General features: G+C 34.7%; 3 long non-coding RNA genes across 9 annotated transcripts; 2 read left to right on the top strand and 1 right to left on the bottom strand.

Moving 5' to 3' along the window:
• The first annotated feature begins 13 nt into the window (after positions 1–13).
• On the top strand, positions 14–26,952 carry LOC106057375 (uncharacterized). Of its 6 annotated transcripts, none has more exons than XR_008774339.1 (6): positions 14–76; positions 4,305–6,847; positions 6,973–7,393; positions 13,935–14,387; positions 25,197–25,346; positions 26,611–26,952. It is a non-coding gene; the product is annotated as an uncharacterized LOC106057375 (long non-coding RNA). The 6 variants fall into 6 exon arrangements; XR_008774336.1 differs by lacking the exon at positions 14–76 and adding an exon at positions 2,236–2,433; XR_008774338.1 differs by lacking the exon at positions 14–76 and adding an exon at positions 2,236–2,437.
• Positions 8,795–12,995, bottom strand: LOC129922342 (uncharacterized). Of its 2 annotated transcripts, none has more exons than XR_008774344.1 (2): positions 12,936–12,995; positions 8,795–11,574 (listed from the first exon to the last, which is right to left on the bottom strand). It is a non-coding gene; the product is annotated as an uncharacterized LOC129922342 (long non-coding RNA). The 2 variants fall into 2 exon arrangements; XR_008774343.1 differs by lacking the exon at positions 12,936–12,995 and adding an exon at positions 12,521–12,774.
• LOC129922341 (uncharacterized) lies at positions 14,394–21,487 on the top strand. The gene is made up of 4 exons (XR_008774342.1): positions 14,394–18,619; positions 19,824–19,930; positions 20,283–20,351; positions 20,713–21,487. It is a non-coding gene; the product is annotated as an uncharacterized LOC129922341 (long non-coding RNA).
• Positions 26,953–27,501: the final 549 nt, after the last annotated feature.

Here is a 27,501-nt window from a genome sequence, read left to right as displayed (position 1 = left end):
TTTTAACTGTTTAGTATCACCTAAATGTTGGCTTCATAGCTTATACTATTATTAAATTATTCTACAGCATTTGAACGTAAGTTAAATATCCACATACTCTTTATATAGGTTATCTTTACATATAAATAATTAGTGTACTTAGATATTTTTGTAGGTTAGGCATACTTTACTTCCCACAGCAATACTGAAAGCGAATCTAGATCTAACCAATCGTATCGCTTCATTCTTACAGTGGCTGTTAGACTTAGTGGTGGCCTAGTCCATAGCTATGGTCATATATATATATATATATATATATATATATATATATATATATATATATATATATATATATATATATATATATATATATATATATCGTTATATCCTTGCCATGCACACCACCATCCAAGATAGTGCAGAAGGTGCGCACTGCTAGAAACTAGACTTAGAAGGATGTTGACATTAGAAAAGAGGTAATGAAGATGCTGTACTCAAGGCAGACGTTGTTATATGTTTGTGTGGGGGGAGGAGATTTGGGTTGCCCTTTAGATCGAGCAGTGAAAACAGTCCAGACTTTAACATTTAACTATAAACGATCGAAAGACCAGTTAATTCAGCCACTCACTCGTATGGGCAGGGTTTAATCCATGAAAGTGGAGAGAGGCAGGAGGCCTTTTTTTTTTAGGACAAGTCCAGTAAATGCGGCTGAAATAATGGCTAACGAGGGACATTTGAGGGCAACACAGATTGTTGTGGTCACTGACTCATAATCTGTACTACAGACTTTGCAAAGCCCCGGACCATGGCCTCCTAAAATCGACACTGTCATCATGGCTTCACACAACATAAAGCAGCGCTATGGCACCCCTGTAATAATGCAGTGGGTACCGAATCACATAGGTGTGACTGGCAACACTGTTGCAGAATTTTTGGCAGACCAGGGAGGGCGAAATCCACCCATTGATCAGGCTGTAAGTTTTCATCATGCTCTGGCTATAATTTAAAAAAAAAAGAAATGGAAAAGTGGTTTGAGTGCTGGGACAATTCCCAAAAAGCCTGTGGAGTCTGGGAGCGCATGAGGCGCCCTGACTGCACTTCCCCGTGGTAGAGGCCTGGTCAAGCTATTATAGAACAGTGCAAGACAGGCCATTGTCCTGTTGGCTCATTTTTCTCACGGCTACGGCCAAATTTCGATTCACGGTGCCCCAGCTGCGGGGAGGAAGAGGAAACCGTGCCTCATATTCTGTTTGACTGCCCCAGACTTGCTGATCTCCGTCTCGACAAGTCTGGGTAACCCAAAATTCTCGACCTGTATGGCGACATTTATGCACTACGCAAGACAGAAGGGTTTCTGTCCAGGCTTTTGTAAGAGAGGATTTAAGCCTCTCAAGCCCTCACTCAAATGGAGTTTGATGATGATGATGATGATATGTTTGTGTAATGTCCTCATGTAAATAAATATCGTTGCCTCGTTGAGTTGCCTCATTAAGTTATTACAATATATGTATATATATATATAAGCATTACGATAACCAACTCGGAAAAAAAAACAGTAACATTTTCATCTTCATCCCTCATGGTCCAAAAATAAATATATCCCGTTTCTGACTGACTCTAACAAACTGGCCCTTATAAGCTATCCTAGGCTACGTGCCAAAAGACAACCAAGCGATAGTGTTTCTTGTGTGTTGAGTAGCCAGGCGAGATAATACACACTGCCGTGGTTAGTCAAGCATGTAGATCTACCCTTAACACGTCTTTGCTTACTATATCTAGAACTTCCTTTTAAAAGATTTTAATTTTACTGCATGGTTTTAGTTATACAGTAAGTCAACAGACGTCACAGAGAAACCCGGTGTGTAAACTCATCATTTAGATGCGAAGAAAAAAATTACGTCCGAAAAACATAAATAACTAAGTAAATTTTGAAAAAAAAAATACAAAAAATAATATATTCATTTTCTGTAACCCAAAACACATATAATTTTTTTTTTAAATTTCAAAACCATCCTTGTTTTCCTTTAATACTAGACTACATTTTCCATAGTAATTGTTATCTATTGTTATTGCGGCATATCCTTCTATTATTGCTATCATATAGCGCTTCAACTTGTCAGCACGGGAGAGATGAGAAATCAAGATAAATAGAAAGATAATATTTATGATCTCCAAAACAAAAATATGCCCTTTGCTAAAGCTACTAACGCCCCCTTATCGGATTGCATTGGATTTACTGTCAACATTTCTGACAAGGACTGACACTATCTTAGTTGACACGCACCTTTGTCCTAACAAAACTTTTGTATAACAAAAAAAAGCCTGTGGTGAAAAAACAGACCATTCACCATCTCTTCAGTCACAACGAGCCATAGCTGTTCGTGATAAGTCTTTAATATTTTTCTCAAATGTGCTAGCTACAAATTCCGTTTTGATATTTGGCATTTTAAAATAGTAGGTATAATGGTAATCGATTAAAGTTATTAGGTGTAATTAAATTCTGTGACGTTTACAGTAAATTACGACATGGAGTCATTCATCTGAAGATGTGCTCGATATATTGTATTGTGTGTGTGTGTGATGTCTTTAAGTAATTGAAACTTTTCTAGCGTCACTTTCTGACTTCATAAACGTAGACTATAAAACAAATTCGGAATGGAGTACAAAGCTTTTAGTACCACTCTTGTATCAACAGCAGAGAAAGATGTCAATTCCTGATTCCGAAAGAATAGCATGCACTTCTAGATTCCGAAGGAAACTTTTTTTATGATACGTTAAACGTTCTGCTGTAATGTAAAACTTGAATCTTTCGAACCCAAGTGTTGAGCAGGTAAAATGTTTAACAGAGTGGACTGCTCTCGCTAGCAACTGATGGCTTGTTATGTGCATTGCATTAAATCTTTATATTATACGTTATATCTGTAATGTGTCTTGGATAGAATTTCATTATGATATTCTCTCTGAAAATATTGAAACCTGCCTTTTTTTCCTGCTGGGTGGACCACTTCGGGGGGCCGATTTTGAGTTTGTGTTTCCTAACAAACTGTCTTTATAACCTTGTTTCTGATGAATTTGACTCGTTTTATTTTTTTTATTAAATACATACATACACACAAACACACATATGCCTTACATTCCATTATATATATATTAATTAGCAAAGTAGAACACTTAACACAGAACCTTTTAAGTTAGTTGTTCAGAGACAAGGATTCAGATACTGTTTAGACTAAGACTAAGACTAAGACTGCTTTATTGATCCTTACGGAAATTTGTTGTGATTACAAGGACTCGTTTCTCATATAAAGACAACACAACAGAAACATACACATAAATAGAACAGACAACATGAAGAGTTCATTCAGCGACTACACACATGTATCTTGGTGCATTTTATGTTCCCTGATCAATGTGGCTTGAGCTGGGTAGTTATGGCTGACATTAAATGAGCACGGAAACTATCCTTATCGTCTTGTCTCCTCCCATGTATGTATTCCATGTGTTTGTACTCTAAAACGCAAGACTCGCTATAGACAAGCAATTTTAAACTTTAAAACAAGTTTTATTTCCATGAGAAATGACAAACATAACAGTTTACAATGAATAGACTGACATGTTTGTTTGTTTGTAAAATGTTTTCCATGTTTCGGATGTTCCTTCAGAGTTGAAGATAGTTTACTTCCTAGTCCAGACCTCCCCCAGGACGACGGGGAATGGGAGCGGGCAGGGTTTGAACCCTGGACCATGGATAATTCTGAAAGACAGTCCAGCACGCAAACCGCACGACCAGGCAGCCATCCATAAGAAACAGATGAAACTTATATTTAAAAAAGAATGTAATGTATGGTATTCGTAATGTGAATTTTATTCTTTTATTTAAAGAAGTGTTATCTCTACATTGTAAAGCACGTTATAGCTGGTCTAGTTTTATGATGCAGATTCTTTTTCACAAATAAAACTTTGATGTATTACAGTAATAAAACCGTCCAAATGTCTGCTACGCTTTAATTCCCACGAATAAACGCTGTTTTTTTTCCTTTCAACAAACATCTTTTTTACATCAATATACGTTTCGTGAAAAATTTGTAATGAAAAAAAAAATTTTCTAAGCAAACACAATTCTATAGAACATGTTCAGTGAAGCAAGTATTTAAGTTTAGCTTGATCACATGACACTGACGTACAATAGTCATGGATTCTATAATATTGATGTTAAATAGACTTGAATCACAAGTGATTCCTAATTGACAAATTGTTTGTGGACATTGGATATTACAATATAGTTAAGCTTCTTGTTGTTTTTTTTCTTCACATTTTTTTTTCAGATAACAATGACTATATTATACCACGGCTCACAATTCAATGCTCCAAGGCTTCATTCCGAGACCAGTCTTCTGTGGCACAATTCAAAAGCCTTAATACCCCTAGGCTTCATCCTGAGGCTAGTCTAATGCGACACAATGTAAAAGCCTCAATACAACGATGCTTCATCTGAGACTAGTCTCCTGAGGCACAATTCAAAAGCCTCATTAGGCCGACGCTTCATCCTGAGACCAGTCTCCTGCGGCACAATTTCAAAGCCTCGATACGCTGAGGCTTCATCCTGAGACCAGCCGTCTGCAGCACAATTTCAAAGCCTCAATACGCCGAACCTCATCCTGAGACTAGTCTCCTGTAGCACAATTTCAAAGCCTCAGAACACCGATGCTTCATTATGAGACTAGTCTCCTGCGGCACAATTTCAAAGCCTCATTACGGCTTCATTCTCGGACTACTCCATTGCGGCACAATTCAAAAGGTTGGCATTTTTAAAGGATCTTACAAGTTCGGGCCAGATACTTAGGCTGTCTCTTCAGTTAAGACCCTGTTACCTACCCAGAACTCCTGCTCTAAACTATCGGATCCTCTTCGATCTGCAATGCGTGCATAAAAGACGATTGCTTGAGAATTCGTCACCATCCTTGCGGCTTACTGCAATGCCTTTGTCTCTGCCAACGTTTTTAAATCGCCGCTGAAAATTGCTTCAATGACAGCTTCTACACAATAAGAAGAAACCCATTTCGACTCTATTATGCTCTCAACATTTGTGCTTTAAAACTCATTGAGGCCTCGCCTCCTGGTTACTCACTACTGGAGACATTCAAGAGAAGCTGAGCATTAATATACAGGTGCAAGTTGTACTGTGTTCGCAGCCCGATGACTCCTATGACACACTAAGGTACAGGCTCAAATACTGGGCTTTTGATCTAAGCCTTTCATTTCAATATAAATAAGTTTAGGACTTACTTTTATGTGCTATATATTACATTCACACGAAATTTAAAAAAAAGCTAAGAAAACTGCAAAATAGAGGGTATTAATCACCTTAATTACTTCTAATACATTTTGGAAAACAAATCTGACGAGAACTTAACCAAATTAATGCAGTGCAAGCACGTCTTCTACAGGTCCTTTATCCAAAAACTAACACTCTTGGACATATAGATCTTATTTACTACTAGTTTTAAAGATGGCTAACTTCGTAACAAGTTATCGAAAATGAGAAGGAAAATAGTCTTCTAAAGACCTGTCAGCCTAGAAAATAGTATGAATCTAGCCAAAAAAAAAATATTGAAAAGATCTAGCAACATATAGATATTAATTATCTAAACATAAGCATAAATGACATGGATGGAAATGAGTTAGAATTTTCTTGAGAAAAATGAGTTTGCAAAATTTCCCTAAGTTATCAGTAGATCAGACATTGCATACAACTGCAACATTAAGCACACTACTTAGACTTCAGCGATTGTGTTTTCAAAGGCCAACATTTAAAGGTACTACAGTTTTATGCTCTATTGAACTCAAATCCCACAACGATCCAGTTAGGCGAGTTACGCTTGACTAAACAGATGACTGAATTACAATACAGGCATGGAAAGTATGAGATGTTCAAGAATTGGCGCACAACAATATCAGAAGACAGTCGATGTGTTATCGTTTGGGTGTCGATTTCTAGAAGTGCTGCTTTTACTTACCAAATACAGGTTTTATTGGATGTAGATATTCTTGGAATCCTTTTTAACAACATTGCCCATAAGTGACTTTAACCCTTAAAGTGCTGAGCTTTTTTTTTTACAATGTGTGAATACAAAATGGAATTACAATTCTAGTGATTAGATTAGAGGCTAAACGACCACACGTATCTAAAGGGTTAACATCACTTTGGGAGATGTTAAGTTAATTAAGTAAATTACAAAAGAATACTTAGAGCTGTGTGTTTCCTTATATAATGAACTGAAATAGTTTGTACGATGTATCCTAGATACACTGTGTTCAACTGTGAGATATGAATACAATAAGAGGAAACGGTAGACAACCAGGTTTTTTTTTTTTTTGGATAGTGTAAACTTAGTTGTCTCCTCTTACTTTTCATTTCAAAGCTGCATTCATCTGTAGCATGGTCATTGTCATGGGCTTCGAAATGATTTATAACCAGTTTACGACGGAAACAAAAGCCATTGTGCTATCTTTCTAATCAATTTGTTTGAGATATAGAACCTATGGAGAACATTCTTATAAATACGAATTTCACATTAAGAATTGTAAACAATGAAAAAATCATATTCATTAAAAGTCAAAGATTGATCTAAACTGCTGAGGTAGTTGATACAGAGAAGTTAATCACTTTGTGTGGTTACAGTTATTCCTGTGATTAAATAAGATGGCCACTATGTGTAGTTACATGTGTTTATTCACGTTTGAAGGAATAGCTGATATTTTAAAAAAGATGACCACTATGTAAAATGCATATGATGGAAAAGTTGACCATTTATAGCGACATAAATTGCTACAGAGATAGCCGTACAATGCTTAGTCGGCAAATATTGTAAGCTACAGAACACGCTAGAATTATTTTTTTTCATACCGAATTAACAGTTTGAAAATTTTAAAAAAGTTAAATCTATCATAACATTTATTAATTAACTCTACAATTTACTTATAATTTTACAGTTACTTTGATAATGAAACCTCTAGTGACAAAAAGACTTTTCGAACGGAAGGACACTGTATAGGAATATGTAAAAACTTACATAAACTGAGATTCTCTTCATCTGTTCATGCAGCAAGTTCTCACCTAGAGTTCGATCAAAGGCGTCTAACTACTATTGATTGTAGGCCTTCTAAGAAGCTGCAACGACGTGTTAGATTTAAACCTGCAAGATTACACTTTCCATTTTTTTCGGCTGACTCTGGTAAACCAGTTTGGTCTTGTTTATGAAAATGTTCGGCGAATCTTTTTAAAGGGAGGGAAGAATGAACTGTTGGTGACATGATCTCGGTGTGTTATTCCAAGAATGCTTCTAAATCACCATGCTAATTTTTTTCAAACTTTATGGATAACTTCCAAGTCTCGGAGGCGTAATGGAATATGGTAAGAGTCAAATGCAATTTCTTTAAAGTATTTAATTTTTGAAAATAATTTACTTGTTGACATGTTAAATTAACTCATTAGATAAACATGAAAAGCCTTATCACTTTATTTGCAATACGTGGTCGAGAGGATAAGTAGACTTATACTTTCTTTGGCTTGGCTACTTATGAAGGGGGCTCGAGGTTCGACACCCGATACGAGCAGATTTGTGTTTACTGAGCGCCTAAAGGCAGCACGGAAAAACCTTCTCCCAGATACCCCCCTCCCCCTCCCACTGGACCACAAATGAGATTGGACAATAGCGCTCGGAGCATGCTAACAGCATGAAAATAGAGCTATATAAAAGATAGTAGCCTGACATTACCCGCGGCCTGCAGGCCTTAGTTTGTGTTTACTAATCTAGTGGATTGGATTTAGATGTATGTTAAACTTAACTAATGATCCTTTCAAGTTTTTCTGTTTCGCTACGAAAATAAAATTAGTTTTGCAAAAATGGGTTTACCCGAAGCCGATACATTCATATCTATTAAAAACGAAAGGAGCGATTGATGAATAGGATATAAAGTACAATTAAAACGGGTTTACCCGATTTGTTACATGAATGGGATTATAAGTAAGTCAGGACGTCTGAATTCGCATATATATGGAACGAATTTATGTAAAAATGCTTTTTATTACGTAATGAGATCAATAGACTATCTTTTGTATTTTTATGTGTCAAAGTAAAAAAAAGTAAAAACTCTAGTTGAAGCCCATTACATTCTAGCGCAAATCTTTCTCAGGATGGCGGGAGGGGGGGGGGGTAATGACAGTCTTAGAAGTGCACTTGAAGACCTTGCAGCAGTCATAAATAGACCCAAAAAAAAAATCAATATTTTCATAATGTAAAAAAAAAAAAAGAAAAACTTTCCCTTTTAGACCTTGTGATCCAGGGGACAGATGAAGTTAAGGTGCTCTGTTTCTGTGGCCAACGGTTAACACGACCAACCGCCTTTACTTCCCCCAACTCAAGTCAGGTACATATTAGAGTTGACTGGACTCAGCCATGCCCTAAAAAAAACCCCGAAATTTCAAAATCCTAGACTTCATCGAGATTCGAATCCAGGATCCCAGGTTCGGAAGCTAAGTGCTTAACCTCAACAGCCGCAGGGCCATTATTTTCATAATGATTTTCTTCCATTTCGCTCCTTAGAATATTTGTGCTCTTGTACTGAGAGCTTGTAGCTTCATTTTAAAGTGTTCCGTGTTCGCATACGCTGTGATAGAAAATGGAGAATAGAACTCGTACTCAAAACTACTGAGTTTCGAATGCTATCTCCAACATTCGAAATACATATAAAGGCAATAAGCATATAGGTAATTTATTTTTTACTATTTATCTATTAAATTAGAAACCAAAAATTTGATTACTTATTATTTTATTTGATTTTAAATTATGCATAAGTAAAAAAATAATAGAAAACCAAGCGTCTTGAAAATGGACACATTATATAAATTTTAAAATGAAAGAAAAATAAATCAAAGTTTCATACCTCGATATTAAATAATAAATTATATGTAAACAAAAAATACACATCGTTCGAAAGAAAGCATTGTCAGCTTTCATTTAATAAAATTGTAATAATAGGGCGATTTTTAACCAAACCCGGAAGTTTCAATACTTAATTACTTTTAATAGTCACTGGCATATAAATAGATATGTGACACATTCGTTGAATTAGCTAAAGAGACTAAGGATTGCGATAATTAAAAGTGAATTAGAAAGACTGAATAAAACATTGAAGCAGTACAAAGTCTTAGTGTCACCTGTGTTATGGAATGACTTGCTCTCCCAAGTCAATTTTGTGAGTAAAGAACTGCAAGGTGAAACAGTAGGTCTGAGCACTGCAATGGACTCGTACAAATTGATGACTTGGCTAAGGAAACTGAAAGTTGAAGGAATTGTTCAGATTCGTGTTACAGCAAAGGAATTGGCTGAAAACATGGATGTTGTTTCAATCTTCCTAACCAAACGTCAAAGAAAAGGCAGTATGATAAATCTGTGGAAAACTTCACACCTGGAAATGCTGAAAAGAACTACAGGATACATTGCTTCAATAGAATTGTGGACACTGCAATTCAGTCCTTGCAGCCGAGATTTGAACAGCTGCAATCAAACTACACTCTATTTAGGATACTTGTCAGCTTCAAGAGCCTTCAACCTTGATGACATACGAACGTTTTCAGCGATTCTCAAGCAGGGATTGACGTCATCAGCATATGAGATGAAATGACATTTTAAAGGCATATTCTACCAAATACCGCTAAAACCTAGATAGAAGGTTTAGATACACTGCTTTCCCCAACTACTATGTTGCACTCTGAATATTTTTAACAATACCCGTAACTGTGGCATCATTTGAGTCTACCCAGCTCTAATGGGTACCTGAAATTAGTTGGGAAAAAAGAAAAGACAGTTGGTCGTTGTGCTGGCCACAAGACACTCTCGTTAACCGTAGGTCACAGAAACAGATGATTTTTACATCATTAGCACTATAGATCACAAGATCTGAAAGGTGAAACTGTACTTTTTTTTACTATGAGAAATCTACAAGTTACTGTATTGAGACTAGCTGACCAGTAGTAGTGATGTAGAAGATGCCAAGATGAGATAAGCTGACCACTATGTCAAATATATAGTGATATTTGTAAACACCGTTATAATGTATTAACGATTTTCTTAACATTATTAATTGTACATGTATCTATTTAATAAACACAAAACATATAGGCTTCATTAACTCCTTGCTTCACGGTGTATACTATAAATAAAATTAACAATCTTCTATGTAGCATATTATGAAATAAGAAAAACTCTTGGTTATATAAGACAAGTAATGATCATAATAAGAATAACAATAATAATAAGGCTTGTCTGAGAGTTCGAAGATTAATGAGGAATGCAGTATTTTCCATGGCTACGCAGCCCCATCCGCGACCTACATATTTTACCTTATGTAGCGCAGACACAACCATTGTCTGCCGGTGGTCGATTTAGATTTTCCATTCGCCGTCTACGTCTGTCCTCGGCAGCGGATTTTCATTTGGTTTCAAATGACACAATGATGATAATAATGAAATATTTGTAAATGTCTCTCCAGGACTATACATCTTTCTTACCATTTTTACGCAAATACGAATACTCATTCATGTTTGTTGTGTAAGACGGCTGTAATAATAATAATAAGGCATTGTCTTAGATTTAGATGATTAAAAATGAATGCAGTCAAGGAAAACCATTACTTATTTTGCGACATTAAAACTCTTATCCGCCGATGGTCTAAAACATTTCTCTGGAGACACAATTGACACCCAAAGAAAAACCCTTGCCGAAGACAGGCGCAGAAAGAAAAAAATGAAACATCAATAAAATGCAATTATATATATAATAACAATAGCAAGGGTTAGGGTTATATTTTGTACATGTTCATGTTAGATAACTTTTAGCATTTATTTACATGTTGTTTTGTTTGTCTGTTCACTATAGTACATTTACATCAGTAATGATATAATACATAATCAAATCATATTGTATAAGCATACGGCCAACCAAAAGTCTCATGACCTACACACGGTGTTTTTCAATCCTGCACATTCAATTACTATAACATTGTCTGGACCTTTACATTTGGAGCATCGGTCGCAGGAAGCTTCGTGGAGTCCCATCACATTTCTGAAATAGCCTTTCAAGCAGCCAATCTCCGTGTCACTGGTCAGTGTACAGGCCTTCAGCTCGACTTCCTTCTCGTAAATATTAGGTTCAGTGCAAGGGAAACATGAGATGTACATGTGGTTATTGTCTGGGTTAAACGTTCCAGGTGGACATGGGACACATACAGGTCCTGTCAAAGTTTGCTTTATGTACTGACCTGCGTTACAAAGAAAGTCTATCTTGACAGTTCTGCCGAATGGAGTGATGTTAGTTTTATAACTGGAAGAGGGAACGTCTGTTACATTAGCCTTTTCTTGCTCAGTAGAAAAAGAGATGGTGTTGATTAGTAAAACTAATAGGCCAACTAATGACGCCAATTGTAACAGCAGGCAAAGAGAAAGGAAGTACTTCAATGTTGTCATTGTCGCTTCCTTACCAAGCTCAAATCTGCAGTATTTCAAGCTTCAAAACCGGTGCCTGGTAGGGCAATCTGTATATTAACAAGAAACAAATTTAAAAATAATATAAAAAAACACATCTATTATTAAACTTCAATTATAATATATATTAACAGCATTTTTTTTTTGATCCATTTGGGTATCGAATTGTAAGTTTCAGGTCATTTCATCCCCGGTCACTTCATCCCCGTCACTTCATCGCCGGTGACTTCATTATTGGTCACTTCATCCCCGGGTCACTTCACCAACCCATGACACCGTTAGCTGCTAGAATTTACACATTTTTTTTCCATTCGGCCAGCGAGTAAGGTATACTTTTGGGATTATTTATTGGCATGTTCATTATATGGACATCTAGATCTTACACTAGACATTAAGCTCTGATTTAGTAGAACTCTTAAGATCTAGTCTAGATCTACTTCTAGATTCAAAACTACTCCTAGAATCTAGAAGTTATCTATATTAGAATTACGTAATACTATAGGCAACGTTTATACACTTCAATAAAATTGAATAATTTTTAAATCTTCTGTTATCGCATAATTAAGATAAAACGGCTGACTACTCCGTGTTTGCTCTAGATCTAGATATAGTATTACACTTTTTTATTTTTTACTTTGAAATTGTAACGGTCAAACTAGAGTTTTCCTCGTTTAGACAACGAGCTAGTAATTACTTTCACAGCAATATACATCAACTGTTAGATTTCTAGAAAAATCGTTAGAGCCATTTTTGAGATCACCTGTTTCCTGATCCAGGTTTCTGCTTGTTACTTGGAGATCTAACTAAAATAGAAGTATTGTAAACAAAAATCTAAACTTCATACAATTATAAAGACGGCTAGTAAATATCGTTGGCCACAAGCAAAACTCAACACGACTATCTGAATGAAACGTTAATAAGATAGATAGAAACGATTTCACACACAAACAAAACCATTCCTGTAACATCAATATTATTATTATATTCGTAATGTACCTTGAGTTCTAGGGGTACAAGAATAGCGTATCCTGCTCGAGTCGTAATTAAGTATCAAAACATATATAAAAATGCACTGAGCACCAAAAAAAAAAACCACACGTATTAGCAGACAATGTATTTATTTATTGAAATCAATAACTTGGCATGAATTCCAGCCACAACGTTTGGGTCTCTAAAAAAAAAAACACCCCATGACCTTTGAACCTAGCATAATTAGTAAAAAAATCGGTAAATCCCTTTTTATTTATGGTTAAAAAAAAATAGCAAGGTTTATTTGCTAAAAGTAATTATATTTCGGTTAGGAAAAAAATAGTGATATAAAGAAATATCGAGACATTGTCGCCTCGGTACGTAAAGCAACGTAAGACTATAACTAATGTTTTATGCAAAGTAAGAAAATAAAATGCTTTACCATAGTCGCTCTACGACTGAAGGAGGCCAACTCATCGTATAGATTACGTTTGTCATCCTCATTGGTCCTATATCAAGAGATAAAAGATATATTACTAAATTAAAACCATTTTTCTGTTTGTAACTCGAATCGAGTGATCCATGGGCCATCATACGTTCATGACTATTTTTAGAAAACGTACAAACAATGATTGTCGTGACACTATTACCTGTAAAAATGGTATATTCAGTGGAATGTATTTTTGCTAATATATTTGTTTGCGGAATTTATTTATTCTTTTTGACACTCTTAACTTTACACATTTTATAGTTAATGAGATTGGGTGGGGGTTGATGTTGACGGTCGTGCGGTTTGCACGCTGGACTCTCGTTCAGATTCATCGATGGTCCCGGGTTCAAACCCTGCCCGCTCCCATCCCCCGTCGTCCTGCGGGAGGTTTGGACTAGGAAGTAAACTATCTTCAACTCTGAAGGAACATCCGAAACATATAAAACATTAAACATTAAACTTGTAGCACCAAACTGCTGGTAGACAGTTAAACCGCTGTAGACGTATTTTAATTTAGAATTGATAATTATTATTATAGCTTTTATATAGCGCTACTTTCATGCTTATAGCATGCTCAGAGCGCTTTTGGTCCAATCTCATTAGTGGACCAATGGGGGGGGGGGGGGGGGGGGGGAAGGGGGAAAGGGGGTATCTAGGAGTTGGTTTTCCGTGCTGACTTTAGGCGCTCAGTAAACACAACTCTGCCCGGGTCGGGTGTCGAACCTCGAGCCCCCTTCTAGGTAGCCAAGACAAGCCAAGTTCAAGCGCACTTAGCCTCTCAACCACACCGTGGAATAATAACTTATTATTACTAATACGTAATAACTTGAATAACTTCTTTGTGAACGAAATTAAATATAACTTTTAGTACAATACAGACATCTTCAACTCGAGATGATATGAAATAAAACTGTTCTTTAAACAAATCTAACTTACTTTCCTCCTCTCTAGCTCTGCAGTCAGCGTCCAAGACTCACAAGCATATACAAATGTGGCCCTAACAAGGGAGCGAATCAGTCCTATGCAATTGAATTTAGATACTACAGAAGGATCCCAGGTATCACATTTAAAGACTTCATCACAAACCAACAGATTAGAGACAGGTTTACTACAGCTATTGGACCCCACGATGACCTTCTAACTATAGTAAAAAAAAAACGCAAGCCAAAAAATCTATGACCATATTACAAGGTCTTCGTAGCTCGCAAAGACCTTCCTTCAGGGAACAGTACCAGGGAAAAGAAGAAGAGGCAGACAGAGAAAGCGATGGGAGGACAACATAAAAGAATGGACGGGCCAGCCATTGAAAGAGGTTGTAACTAAGACAAAAAACAGAGAGGAATGGAGAAAGACGGTTGACAAATCTTGCATGGTGCCTCCACGGTCCAACAGACTAAGGAATAGGTAAAGTTTTAAAAAAATGTTATTATAAAAACACGTCTTTACTCTCTGGTATCCTGAAGCCGTCTTTCGTACCTAACACATAAAGACAGAGCCGCTTACTCTGCATCATTCTACAAGACTATATTAAATTAATGTTCTCTCCATAAAACTAAAATAAACACTACCTTTCTACATTATTGGTTTTGGGAGCATACATTTCCTAAACCTAGATACGCGTATATCTCTCTTTGCTACAGCTTGAAGGATTTTTTTTTATTACGTAAGCTAAGCTATTAACAAAATGTTTTTACACTCTAAACCAGGGGTGGGCAACCTTTTTGTATTGAGGGCCGCATTAACAAACATTTGGGAATGGCGGGCCGCATATATATATATATGCCTATATAACTTATAAAGATACGCTAGCTAACTGTGTAGAATCTCTTTTAGTTCATATTTACACTGTATTAGATTCACGTTTCTTTCATTTTTTTCCACACTCCACGTTGAAAAATTACAACAAGAGTTTGCAATGTTTAAAACCAATTTTACGATTTTTGGTCTTTTTATATCCCACTATCCCCACAATAATACAGATGTACTTAACATGCAGTATTTTACTTTTTACACTCGTGCATAAAAATGTTCCGGAACTGTGAAACTATCTTACTAGTTTCTACCCTTGTAGCTGCTGTTAAAGTACAGTAAGTCACCATTGACCAGTGATTATATTTGTTTAGTTTCCACGAATAAAAAAAAACGCTTTTTCACTGAATGAGACATTATATGTTCCGGAGGTTAAATGTCTGGACGAGCGAAACTTGCCTTTGTTGAGAATTACCAGGGAATGCTGACCATGTCCATCAATGGTGCATGCTAAATCAAAAGACCCGAACATGACTCTGGCCCCAAAGCCCTCCGAAGACCATTCGGAGAACTGCCTGATCTGGAAGCCACTGCGCGGTTTATCTCAGATATAGAATTACTCATCTGAACCCTCCAACATGTAAAATAAGAACGAAGAAGAGGAAAAACAGATGTATGTGTACCCAGATAGTATGAACAGCAGCAGGGTTTCTTTAAGTTGAAAATACAGCTTCTGGCACCCATAAGACTCATGTAGAAGTACTGACTGGAACTTCTCTTTGCTTCAAGTTATGTCCTCTGAAGCTGAATCAGCTTCTGCGCTAAATGGTGAGCTGATGGTATTGAAAACTGGTTCTTGACGTCTTAAAATTTGCTTTTATAAATTGCACAATTAAGGAATCTTAATAAGTGTTGTACTTTTCATCATTTCACTAGAAGTAATTTCCCCTTTCAGCAAAGGAAAATGACAAAGCCTGTTTTCTTTTGCTTGCTGTAGAAATGGGAAAGCCTTGTTTGAAACGATCTAACATGCATTCACATTTCATATGCTAACAACCAATTGCAATGGAGATAAAAAAAATGAAATCTTTATTCCACTTTTCATTAGAAATATGAATAACAAAGTCACGGTCAATGTCCTTCGAGGAACATAACAATTTCTTAGATGGGATTTTACTTACTTCTCATTTGCCTTGCCCATGCTAGGCTAACGTATACATTGGATTATTTTGTTTTTAAATCGGAACTACCCGTGGTTGTCACCCCTGGGCCCTGGCGATAGTATCCCTGTTTGTTTCCCAATATATGCGGAGGTAACATGGAATTTTATGTAGAGTTGTGCAAACTTTCCTGTTTGGGTTGGGAATTTTTTTTTCACAGTCAAATATCGATCTTCGCCAGTTTGTTACACTTGACATCTTGTGCCAAGCCTACCCAACACTCAGAGATTGTGTCTTAAATTGAGAGTATTAATGTATAAGCATAATCTTCGTTTACTTCAAACCCTAAATAATGAGAAATTTCAATAATTCATATAGAATTATTTTAATAATTGCATTTTTATATGTATATAGGCCTACTGTGGGTGACTGCGGGAAGCATAAAACACTCCGGCGGGCCGCATGTGGCCCGCGGTCACTAATTTGCCCACCCCTGCTCTAAACTATGGCTAACTTTTCTTAATGCTGCCAGCCTACTGAATGCCGCTAAATGTGTAATAGTTTTATGAGTTGAGACTATGAAACGTTTAACAATAGGAAGCTATTTGAAAAAATTGTTTTTTTCTTAAAAGACCCAATCAGGTGCGAATTCCGTGCAAATGTATCACATCCCTAAAAGTAACGCCATATCCCAAGAATCTCGTGACAGGAAGCGAGGCCGAGAGATGAGCACACGGGGAAAACTCCATTTTCCTTCGATGTATCACAGGGCCAACAATGGCCCTTTCAAACATAGTGTTTGGATCGTAACAAGGCTGTTGGGGGTCTCTCACATCCCATTCAGTCCAATAAACACCAACAGAAGTGTCTTTTTATTTTTTTCTTTGCTTCTCTTTTTGCAAAGCTGTCTCCTATAAGGACTTTTTCCTATTAGTAGCCTTTTTTTCAGGCTAAGAAGCGTAGACAATACTGAATACCACTTAACTAATTATTATGATAATTATTTATTATTAACTCGCTTCGTCTTACTGTCTGGGTGGAATCTTTTACACGTCATTTCTCCCACTTCCCTTTCCCTAGTCAAGTTTAAAATTTACACAATTTTTCTTTGTCAAAGACAAAACATAAATCAATCAAAATATGATTCAATCATGGAACTATACTAATGGAACACCAGCTTCGAGATTTTATGATCAGAGTGCCGTCGCGCATCTTTTTTCGCGCACCATACCAATTTGAAAAATCGATGAGGATGCCAAAGAAGAAATTTACTCCGAGAGCCACTTGGATTGACCTTCATTGAGAGTAAAACTTCCCCACACTATATTTTATTAGATCTGTAAAAACTTTATCCATTTTTTGACTATCTGATAAAATAGATAGAATTTCCCTGAATAAGAGATCGTCACAAAAGATTTTTTTTTAAGGCCACTTCGTTAAAATAGGTGTTTCCAGTACTTCCTCATTTGGGTATTTTACACAAAATTTGGAATTTTTTTAATGTAGATGTCATTTTTATCATCTTTCCCGCGCAACCAAACCATCCACTTTTCCCGGTCACCAATGTTCTTAACAAGATATCAAGAGAGAGAGGCTGGTCCATTATTTGCGTAGTCCAGCCAGCTTTTTTTTTTGACAACCTTTTTTCGTTCTCTCTCATGAAGGATATGTTTGAAAATTAGTCTTACAAAATACAATTCCAAACCAACTCATGCAGTTATCGTCTTTTCACACTATTGAGGAGTCATCCTTTTTGCTAGCCAGAGTGTTAATTGGCAAAAGTGAAAAATTCATTTGTTTAATTTTTTAAAGTAAATATTCATAACTATATCTTTTATATAATAATATATTTTTAAAATAATAATCTTTTATATAGACATGCTTTAATAGATCTAATAAATGATTAACTCGGACCTACCAATATGGGTATATAAATACTTAAATCTGGGTATTTAAAATTTCGAATGCGAATTTTTAAAAAACCGAACTTATATATAGATCTAGATCTCTTGTAAAAAATGTATAATATCTAGAATAATATTATTAATATAGATCTAGATCTACAACACCTAGACTAAAGTTAAAGACTAAGGTCTAGATTTATTTAACGTTTTAAAAGATCTACAACACCTAGACTAAAGTTAAAGACTAAGGTCTAGATTTATTTAACGTTTTAAAAAAATCAATAGATCTAATATACTATAATATAGACAGTCATGAGATCCACTCTATTTTATCTAGATCTAGACCATACATGAGATCAATAATTGTCAATATGAATATTTATAGATCTAGTCTAGAGTCTAGATTAGATCTATCGATCATCTAGTCTGTCTAGTATAGCTATACTTATACACTTTTACAGTTTATGAGTATAGGCCTACTCATACGAGTCATACTGGCTATACTATAGTATAGACACTATAGTATATAGTTAGTATAGTTAATACTTTTTAATAGTAGATCTATCAATTCTATCTAAATCTAGACTTCACTTTCACATCACATTCATACGATTATTGATACAGACAGTGAATGAAACGAATGCAGTGGTCATACAGATTATACTTAAAGTGACGATACTACTTATAGATCTACCAGTTGATAAACATCATCATCATAGATAATAATCTACATCTATAATTCTATAATCATAGTGCCCTTTATTTAGTCAATATAGTCAAGTCAAGGTAGTGGAACGTAAACTCGAAGGTTTAATACAATACGGTATGAGTCTATGAGTTAGTATAAGATCTAATTATTTGTTACTTTGTATGTGACAGTATGTCAATGTCTCAATTAAAATAATTAATATCATCAGCCATATCATTTTAAATATTTAAAAAGTAGACATAGATTTTTATTATATTATAAATAGATAGATTAGATCTACATATAATTTTACAAACTTTAGAAATGATTGATTTTATTTTTTTATTGATAAGCCTTCTAGACTAGATCTAGCATCTCTAGCTAGACTCTAACATGTAGATTGTAGATCTTTGAATTGGATCGATATTCACCTTCCTAAATTGTCTCTAAAGTCTGTAGCTGATTTGAGAGGCCCAACGAGGCAAGAAGAGTCTATTAGTACTCTGTCTCTTGATCTATCTAGTAGGCCTACTAAGCTAGTGCATTAGCCATAGTGTAGTCAAATCTTGACAACTAGTCTTCTAGATCTAAGCTTCTAGAATTATTAGATCTAGATCCAGTTTAGATTTAGAATATAAAAGTTTTTACTACCTAAAATACTAAATCTACGGATCTAAATTCTAGATATATAGATCCAGTTCAGATTAGGAATATAAAAATATTCCACTAGCTAAAATTCTAAATCTACTGATCTATACTTAATATGTTAGATATTATATGACATCTACAAAAATTATTATTAAGATATAATTATAGATTCTAGACTAGTTATATATGTACATAAAATATATAATAAAAGATAAGATTTATGCAGGCCTAGGTCCCATAAATTTATAATTGATCCAGATCTATTAGTAAAAGTTACCTTCGATTGGCAGTTTTACCCAATCTAATCTATACAAGACAATTTATAATCCATGCCTTGCCTACACCCCATATATATTATATAATAGTTTCCATGCCATACCCAGACCCATGAGTTCATGAAATAATAAATGATGTGGTGTCAAGTTGGATCTATTCCCTGAAATTCAGTACTTAATATAAAACTCACATATCTAGTTAATTATTTGCTATGACTCTCTGATAAACTTTGACCTGTGTGATACATATATATTTCTTATCAGATTTAATTAATGAAGTTTTGGTGCGTTTTAACCAGTAATAAGGCTACAAAAGTAGCATCAGGTGTATTCTAACCATTGGTATTTTTCCTGGCAACATTTCTATTCTAGTCTGTGATAAATTATAAATAAAAAAAATGTTTGTAATGTTTCAGTTATTAACAAGTAGAACCATGGCAACCAGCTCTGATGATGTACCAGAATGGCTCAAGGATCATACTTATACTATTTCTACTCTCTGGGCATCCATTCAATATTTAATGTAAGTACTACTATACAATTTTTATTTTAGTTATCTAATAGATATTTTATGAATTGTGTGATTTTCATGGTCAAGCAACATCCAAATATCTGGGATGGAATTTAACATTTTTCTCTAGTTTTTTTTTTTTTATTTATAACACTCTTAAGCACATTCATCTTTCATGAATGCCTAATATACCTTGGCTGTTGTGCAGGCCATTCCTTTACAATAAACTGTTAGATGAAAGTAGGCAAAATTGTCTGATAATTTGTATGTTTGATACAACAACGTTTTCAATTTAATAATATTATTTTTTTATTTTAATGTTTTCAAAAGAAATTAACCAATATGCCTAATTGTATAATTACAGTTATGTTTGGAAATGCAAGAAAAAGGCATGCATTCCTGAAAAGTCAATGATTGGTTGCACCTCTTAAAGGTAAGGTACTGCAATTTTTCCCTATGTACTTTTCTCATAAGCTGAAGTACTTGTATTTTTGAAAAACTAGTTTTCCATGAAAATGTAAATCATAATATATGTTATAGTTGCTTTTAGATTAGTTCAATGTGCATCAAATTAACTGAACATCTGCCTTCACCTATAGTAATAATTCATAACTATTAAGGTCAGGGCCATGTCTACACATTAACGCAGTAGATCTTTTTAGGTACAGACTATTTTTAGAATGGCAAAATTATATAACTATACTTAATAACATATATACGTTTAGCATGGTCAACACATATGTCACACATTTTTTTATTTTTTTTTAAATCCTTTTATTTATTTTTATAACTAGATAACTTTCTGTTATGAGAAAAGATGAGATTCTTGGACTCCTGCATAGCACCACCAGAAAGGAAAATACCATCATGTTGCAAAATAAAAGTCTTGGACCAATTTTAATTTAAGATATATATATATTACACTGTAAGCTGTATACATATTTATGTATATCCTGTCATTCAGCCAACAGGTTTGGATTTAGTATTTCTTTAAATCTGTTTAATATTGTACTTGAAAACTATTAATCTGAGCCCCATTAAAACAAGAGGGAGTGCAGTGGATGAGTGGTAAGGGAAATTTTACTTTTTTAAAATTAAAATAAGAATCTAACAAAAGTAAACATATAAAATATGGTGCATTCTCCTTAAAACTAAAACCTGGTGCAAAGGTTTAAAATGTTGGCAAAAAAAAAGCAACATCAATTATTCTTAATTCCCTTTGCAAAACTTACTGAGAAGAACATGCATGTTGTTCCCTCATAAGTTTCTTGACAGAGGAAATCTTGTTTATATTAGCTTTGAATTAAGCAAATTAAGAAAAAAATTATAATCATTATTTAAAATGGTTGTATCTAAACCTTATGAATTATTTTTCAGTTATAAGTATATTGAAATGAATGGATAATCATGAAATTGTTAAATAATTGCTGCTTTCATTCCATTGACTCAAGAACCATAATTTTTTTTTTATTAATTTCAAAATGATTTTTTTCAAGCAGAGTTCACATAGATCTTGAGTGAAATTTTTCTTTTTTTGACTAATGCTTCAATTTTATTGTATCATTAGTTTTTTATTTTTATTAACCAGAATATTTTAAAAATGAGTACACTATTTTCATGTAATAATGTAACTTGGTATTCACACATCAAAATACGCTATAATCTTTAGGCCATATAGATTTGGATAAATATAAATAAACCTTGATCAGTACATTGTAAATGTATATTGTTTGGATAAGAATAAAGTTTTTCTGTAGACAATTATTGTTCAAGATTTGTTGATGCTCCTGCTTAATAAATTATATATACAGGTCATTAGTTTTAACACACTACTGACACAAGAAAAACTGGTCGCCCCCACTTCCATTACATAGATGTAATAAAACGTGACCTCAAATCAGTGAACATCAATACTGACAATTGGGAAGACATAGCTTTAGACCGCAACAGATGGAGAGAGACTGGAGAGAGACAGTGACCAAGAAAGCTATGGACAGTGAAAGTACATGGGTCTCAGCTCAGGAAGAAAAATGTACAATCCGAAAAACGGCCAGCTCCTCTACCACCGAAGCAAAAGCCACCTTAACCTGTGCTATCTGTGGACGGGAGTGTCTCTCCAAAATAGGGCTCCACAGCCACATGAGGAAGTGTGCTCTGAGATGAAACCTTAGTCTTTCTACGACTGAAGGAGGCCAATGATGATGATACAGGTCATTAGTTTTTACACGTCTGATAATAAATGACAGTACAAGTTATTGAATGAAAATTTGTCATTATTTCAGCTGCTTTAGGCCTACATCAATGTGAGGTACCAGTACTTTGATTGTGTCATATAACAATTTAAAGCAACATTTTGAAATTAATAGTGTGTAGATTTGACAGTAAATACATTTAAGTGATGGGCTGTGATCTGCATGAATTGAGAGCTGATCATGTATTGAATTTGTGTTTTTGATCTTTACTTCAAGTGAATGTTAATGAACAATTAATTTTTAATGAATAAATAATTTAAAAATAAATACAAAGAAACCATAAACATCTACTTTATTTTAATAATTTTTTTTCATCAGAACAGAATTTCCAACTTTGCATTCTTAAAATAAAATATAATTTATTTAGAGTAGAGTCAGAACACAAAATCATAGTTTTGAAATTAAGCTAAGCTGTGATCTCTTATAAACATTTGTATATAGACTACACATAATTTAACTATTATTTTTCATCAAATTGCAGGAACTAGTACATGTACTTATGCATATTTGACAATAAAAAACCTTAGTCAATGAAATAGTAATACTAGTAAATGAGATAAAAGTAAACTAAATATTATCAATGCTATTGAAGCCACACTTGTTTCTTTTGATCTTGTTTGGTGGACTGCAATTAAAGTTGCTATTAATTTTACTGATCGTCTTAGCTGAAATGCCAGTGTCGTCTCTTTGAATCCTAAGCTTATTTTCTTGGTTACTGGAAGTCCAGATGTTTGGAGTTTCATTTTAAACACCTATACTTTCCGAAATGGCCTTCCGATAGGCAAAACCTATTTGCCTAACATGTCATATGCACATAAAGAGGTACCACAGAAATGCTTTAAAGACAAGCTTAGGCGCCAACTTGCTTTAACTGACATAGAATAAGAGAGCACCTGGTTGCATACAGCTTCAGAATGAGACAGCTGGAGGTCACTTACAAAGGTGTGGTATACACCAATGAAAATTAATTGCCGAGGGTAGACGGCAAAAAGAAAAAAAACAACTGATTCTACCACAGGTGGATAATGGTTATGCCTGTGCTCAGTGTGGCATAATATGTAGGTCACAGCTGGGGCTGAGTAGCCACTGGAAACATAGCATTCCTCATAAGTCTTCGGAATCAAAGACAAGCCTATCATTTTTGTAGAATAGTTTGTAGCTTCTGTAAATGCATGAAATGCCGTCACAAATGACAAAAGTCCTCTGTGAGTTTGATCATAGTTTGATGGATTATAAACATCTTACTTCTTTGCCTTATATTAAATGGTCATTCTGTCTGTTCCACTAGGTACTTGCGTTTATATAAATATCATTGATATATCGTAACATGTCATCAAAATAAAAACTAGAATCTCTGCAACTGGTTTACAAGTCATCAATAACACTTGCCATTTTAAAAAAACAACAATTTAGATTACTCAGAATTACTGATTAGTCAAATTAGTGACTGATTATTCGATTCATTTAAATTTAGGCCTATATTTTTTTTTATGTGAATATATAATGATCCTTTACACTTTGTGACTTTACTAGTAGATCTATACTTTGGAGTAGACTTGTTTGTTGAGCTAAAGTCGGAAGTACACATTGAATTTTACTGTGATCTAGTAATCATCTAGTCAAATGTAGTGATCTACTACTAGTAGTAGTACTAGATCTAGATCATACTAGATGTAGAGTCTAGTAGTAGAGAGAGTAGGCCTATCACAATCTGTCATATCGTGATCAGTAGGTGAGTAGGTGGCTGAAGTTTTATAAATCTATTCCATGACAAAAACCCTGGCTAGATTTAGATCTACTGGTCTAGACATCTAGATCTAACTAGAATTAAACTAGAAAACTGAATTAGAGAAGTAGCTTTCTGGATCTAGAACTATAATCTATATTATTAATATTAGATCTAGTTGCGCCGAACGCTTAATTTTTGGTTGTTGTTTTTAATAAATGCACATAAAATACATTGTATTTTGGCAATAAAAATACCCAGTTGGTAGTCAAGTAATTCTAATAATTAATTAATGAATGACTCTATCAGTATTTGTTTTAGATCTATCAGATTCATATGACTTATTATTTATACTTATTTTATATCATTCGTCCAAGAAAATCTAGCTCTAGATCTATTTCATTTTAGATTAGGCTATAGTTGTTTTCTTTTTTTTTTTTTTGTCATTTTATTTAGGCTACAATATTATCAAGATTAACTTTTTCTTTGTTTCCCACGAGACGTGTAGGCCTATAGCCTAGTCCTTTCGATAATAAAAAAAAAACGATTAGAAATGCGTAGCTTGGAGTGTCAAAACTGTATTAGGCCTCCTATTTTTATTTCGTGCAATTTAGCATATCGTAACAAATACGCATTTAGCGGAACGGTAGACAGGTCTTCATCCAGATTTAGTGTAAATAAACCAAACACAGAAACACTGAAAGATTGTATTTTCGGAATTTAGATTCTATTTTTTGGAAAATAAGTGGCATTTTATAGGGTGATCGAAAAAAATAACTTTTGTGACGATCTCTTATTCAGGGAAATTCTATCTATTTTATCAGATAGTCAGAAAATGGATAAAGTTTTTACAGATCTAATAAAATATAGTGTGGGGAAGTTTTACTCTCAATGAAGGTCAATCCAAGTGGCTCTCGGAGTAAATTTCTTCTTTGGCATCCTCATCGATTTTTCAAATTGGTATGGTGCGCTAAAAAAGATGCGCGACGGCACTTCGACTCTCTTTGTCTTTGTAAAAAACTCGAAGCTGGTGTTCCATTAGTATAGTTCCATGATTCAATCATTTAATCAATTATTTGCACTTTTATGCATTTTTATGCCTAATACTTTTAAATACTGCTGTAAAAGTATTTATCTTATGAGATAATTATTTAACTTTAAAACATTTGAGTACACAAGTTAATTAAAATACATGTGTCATAAAATACATTAATATTAATGATTTTATTAGTTATTTGTATTTAAGTAGATACAAATAATAACACTTGTAATATCTTGTATCTCTACATATCTCATATAGAGGATACCTGGCATCAGTATGTTGCAAAAATCAATTCACTGAAATGAAGTCATCGAAGAAAAGCACAGACCTTGTAACGGGAACATGAACTAATCCTCAGCGTCAGACAACTTCATTTGATTTGTGCTAACAAAATGCAAGTCAGGAAGGGTGATTTTATATTTACATAAAATAACAATATCCTACTTGATATTTAGCTTGAAGACATTAAAGTAGTTTGCTTAGTAAAACACAACTATAAGTAATCGACACGTTGAAATATCGGATGTTTGGTTTAAACCGCTTGGCTACTTAACAAGACGGCTTGAGTTCGAGTCTAGACTAAACTCCTAAAGGCAGAACGGAAACCTGCTCCCAGATACATTCAGTGTCATTTTATGTCTCGAGAGACGATCTTTTCCCTTTGCAACTTCTTGTATGACTAAAGAGGCCAACCCTAGATACACAGCTGCGATCGCAGGTTGGGAATATGTACTCACCAGGCGCCGTTGCATTTTCACCCTTCTTTCTGCTTCTGTTGTGTCTGGAATCGGCAATTCAGGACCCTTCCATTATGCTCTCTCTCCGTGTGGATCTATCCAGTGCCTTTGTTTTTCCAATTGTTAGTGTCGATTTTGAAGAGCTTCATGTCACGTTGGAATACATCAGTATACCGTAAAAGTGGAGACCACCGGATCTCCTGCATTCTGTTAGATCAACATACAGATATCAACTTTTCGCATTATGTAAAAGTAAAGTTTTTTTTTTCAGATCTTGTGGTCTATATGACAGATGATATAAAGGTCATCTGGTTTTTTTGTGGCCTGAGGTTAACGAGGGTTTAATGCGGCCAGCACAACAACCAACCGCCTTTACTTTTTCACAATTTAATGTTAGGTACCCATTAGAGCTGAGTAGACTCAGATCCAGAAATTAAAAATCTCAGTCTTCACCACGATTCGAACCCGGGACCCTCGGTTTGGAAGCCACGCGCTTTACCGCTCAACCACCACACCTCCACTTCCAATTACATTCTGCCAAAATGGACATCTCTAGATCTATCTGTCCAAATGTACGTGTACTATGCACACCTAAATACGCTAGAACAAATTACTGCAAGTGCTCCTTCTAGCCTAGAGCCATTAGAGAATGGAATGGGTTGCTTGAATCAGCCATAAACCGTAAAAATATCCTCTTTTGAATGACTCTTCCTCATCTACCTTAGGCAGACCCTACTACAACTGCAGCCCAACATAACCAACACCCTGTACGGCAGTGATGAACAACTGCAGAAAACAGCACACTATTTTTCCTTGGCACAGTCTGCATCTTTAGATTACGGCTTTGCACATTTTCTAATAAGATATTTTAATATGTTATTTATATTTCGTTTTTGTTTCGTAATAATTACGAATGTTTATATATCATTTTATAGGTCACAGTGAACAAGGAATAAGGAAAAGAAAGTAAAGCTGACAGTATCCAGACTGACACAAATCTTCATATAACAAATTTATTCAGAACAGGAAAGAGCTGGTTTAGAAGGATAATGAATTTTGATGGAATTATGAAAAGTTACTTTTATGACTTTTCCATATTTCAAAAAAAAAATTAGCCTGAATAGAAACATTTATTACTATACCTGAGGTTGGGTATTATTTAAGCATAATTTACAAGTGATAAAACTCGAATTTGAAAAATCCATAATGCTATAATTCACATTATATTTGGTTCATTTTCTTCTGAAATTAATATATGTAAATAAAATATTTTTTTTAATTCGTATTGGTTAAGTTTTTCTAACTAATATTCTTATAACTACAAAAGTGTGCTGGCGATAATACTCAATGAAATGGGCTGTCAATGAATGTAAGTTGTTGTTTAGCTAACTTACACAATGATTTATCAGGCTCGTTCATAACAACAGCGACATTCTATAATATACCACACGTGTTTAGAACAGTAACTATAATAAATCTAGAATATTCTAGACAGTCGTGATATTAAAATGTCTAGATCAGGGGTTCTCAACCTGTGCATCGCGACCCCTTTGGGGGTCGATTGATGATTTGCCAGGGGTTGAATAAGACCATTGAAAATATGGATTGTTATTGTCTACTCTTCTATTGCTGTATGTGTGTGTGTTTTTTTTTTGGGGGAGAGGGGGTCGCGGCAGAGTAGGCGAATATAAAAAGGGGTTCGCCGAGCTTAAAAGTTTGAGAACCGCTGGTCTAGATGCTAGCAGAGTTGTTGAGTCGAAGTTCCTTAGTTCATTCTCTGACTAGAAGGGTCTATTATGTCAATTTTTGTGAACAACTTTCTCCCA

The sequence above is a fragment of the Biomphalaria glabrata genome, chromosome 13 (assembly GCF_947242115.1).
Source record: "Biomphalaria glabrata chromosome 13, xgBioGlab47.1, whole genome shotgun sequence".
NCBI classification, from domain to species: domain Eukaryota; kingdom Metazoa; phylum Mollusca; class Gastropoda; family Planorbidae; genus Biomphalaria; species Biomphalaria glabrata.
The sequence above is the reverse complement of the archived record's forward strand: the minus strand, read 5'-3'. Positions and strand labels throughout refer to the sequence as shown.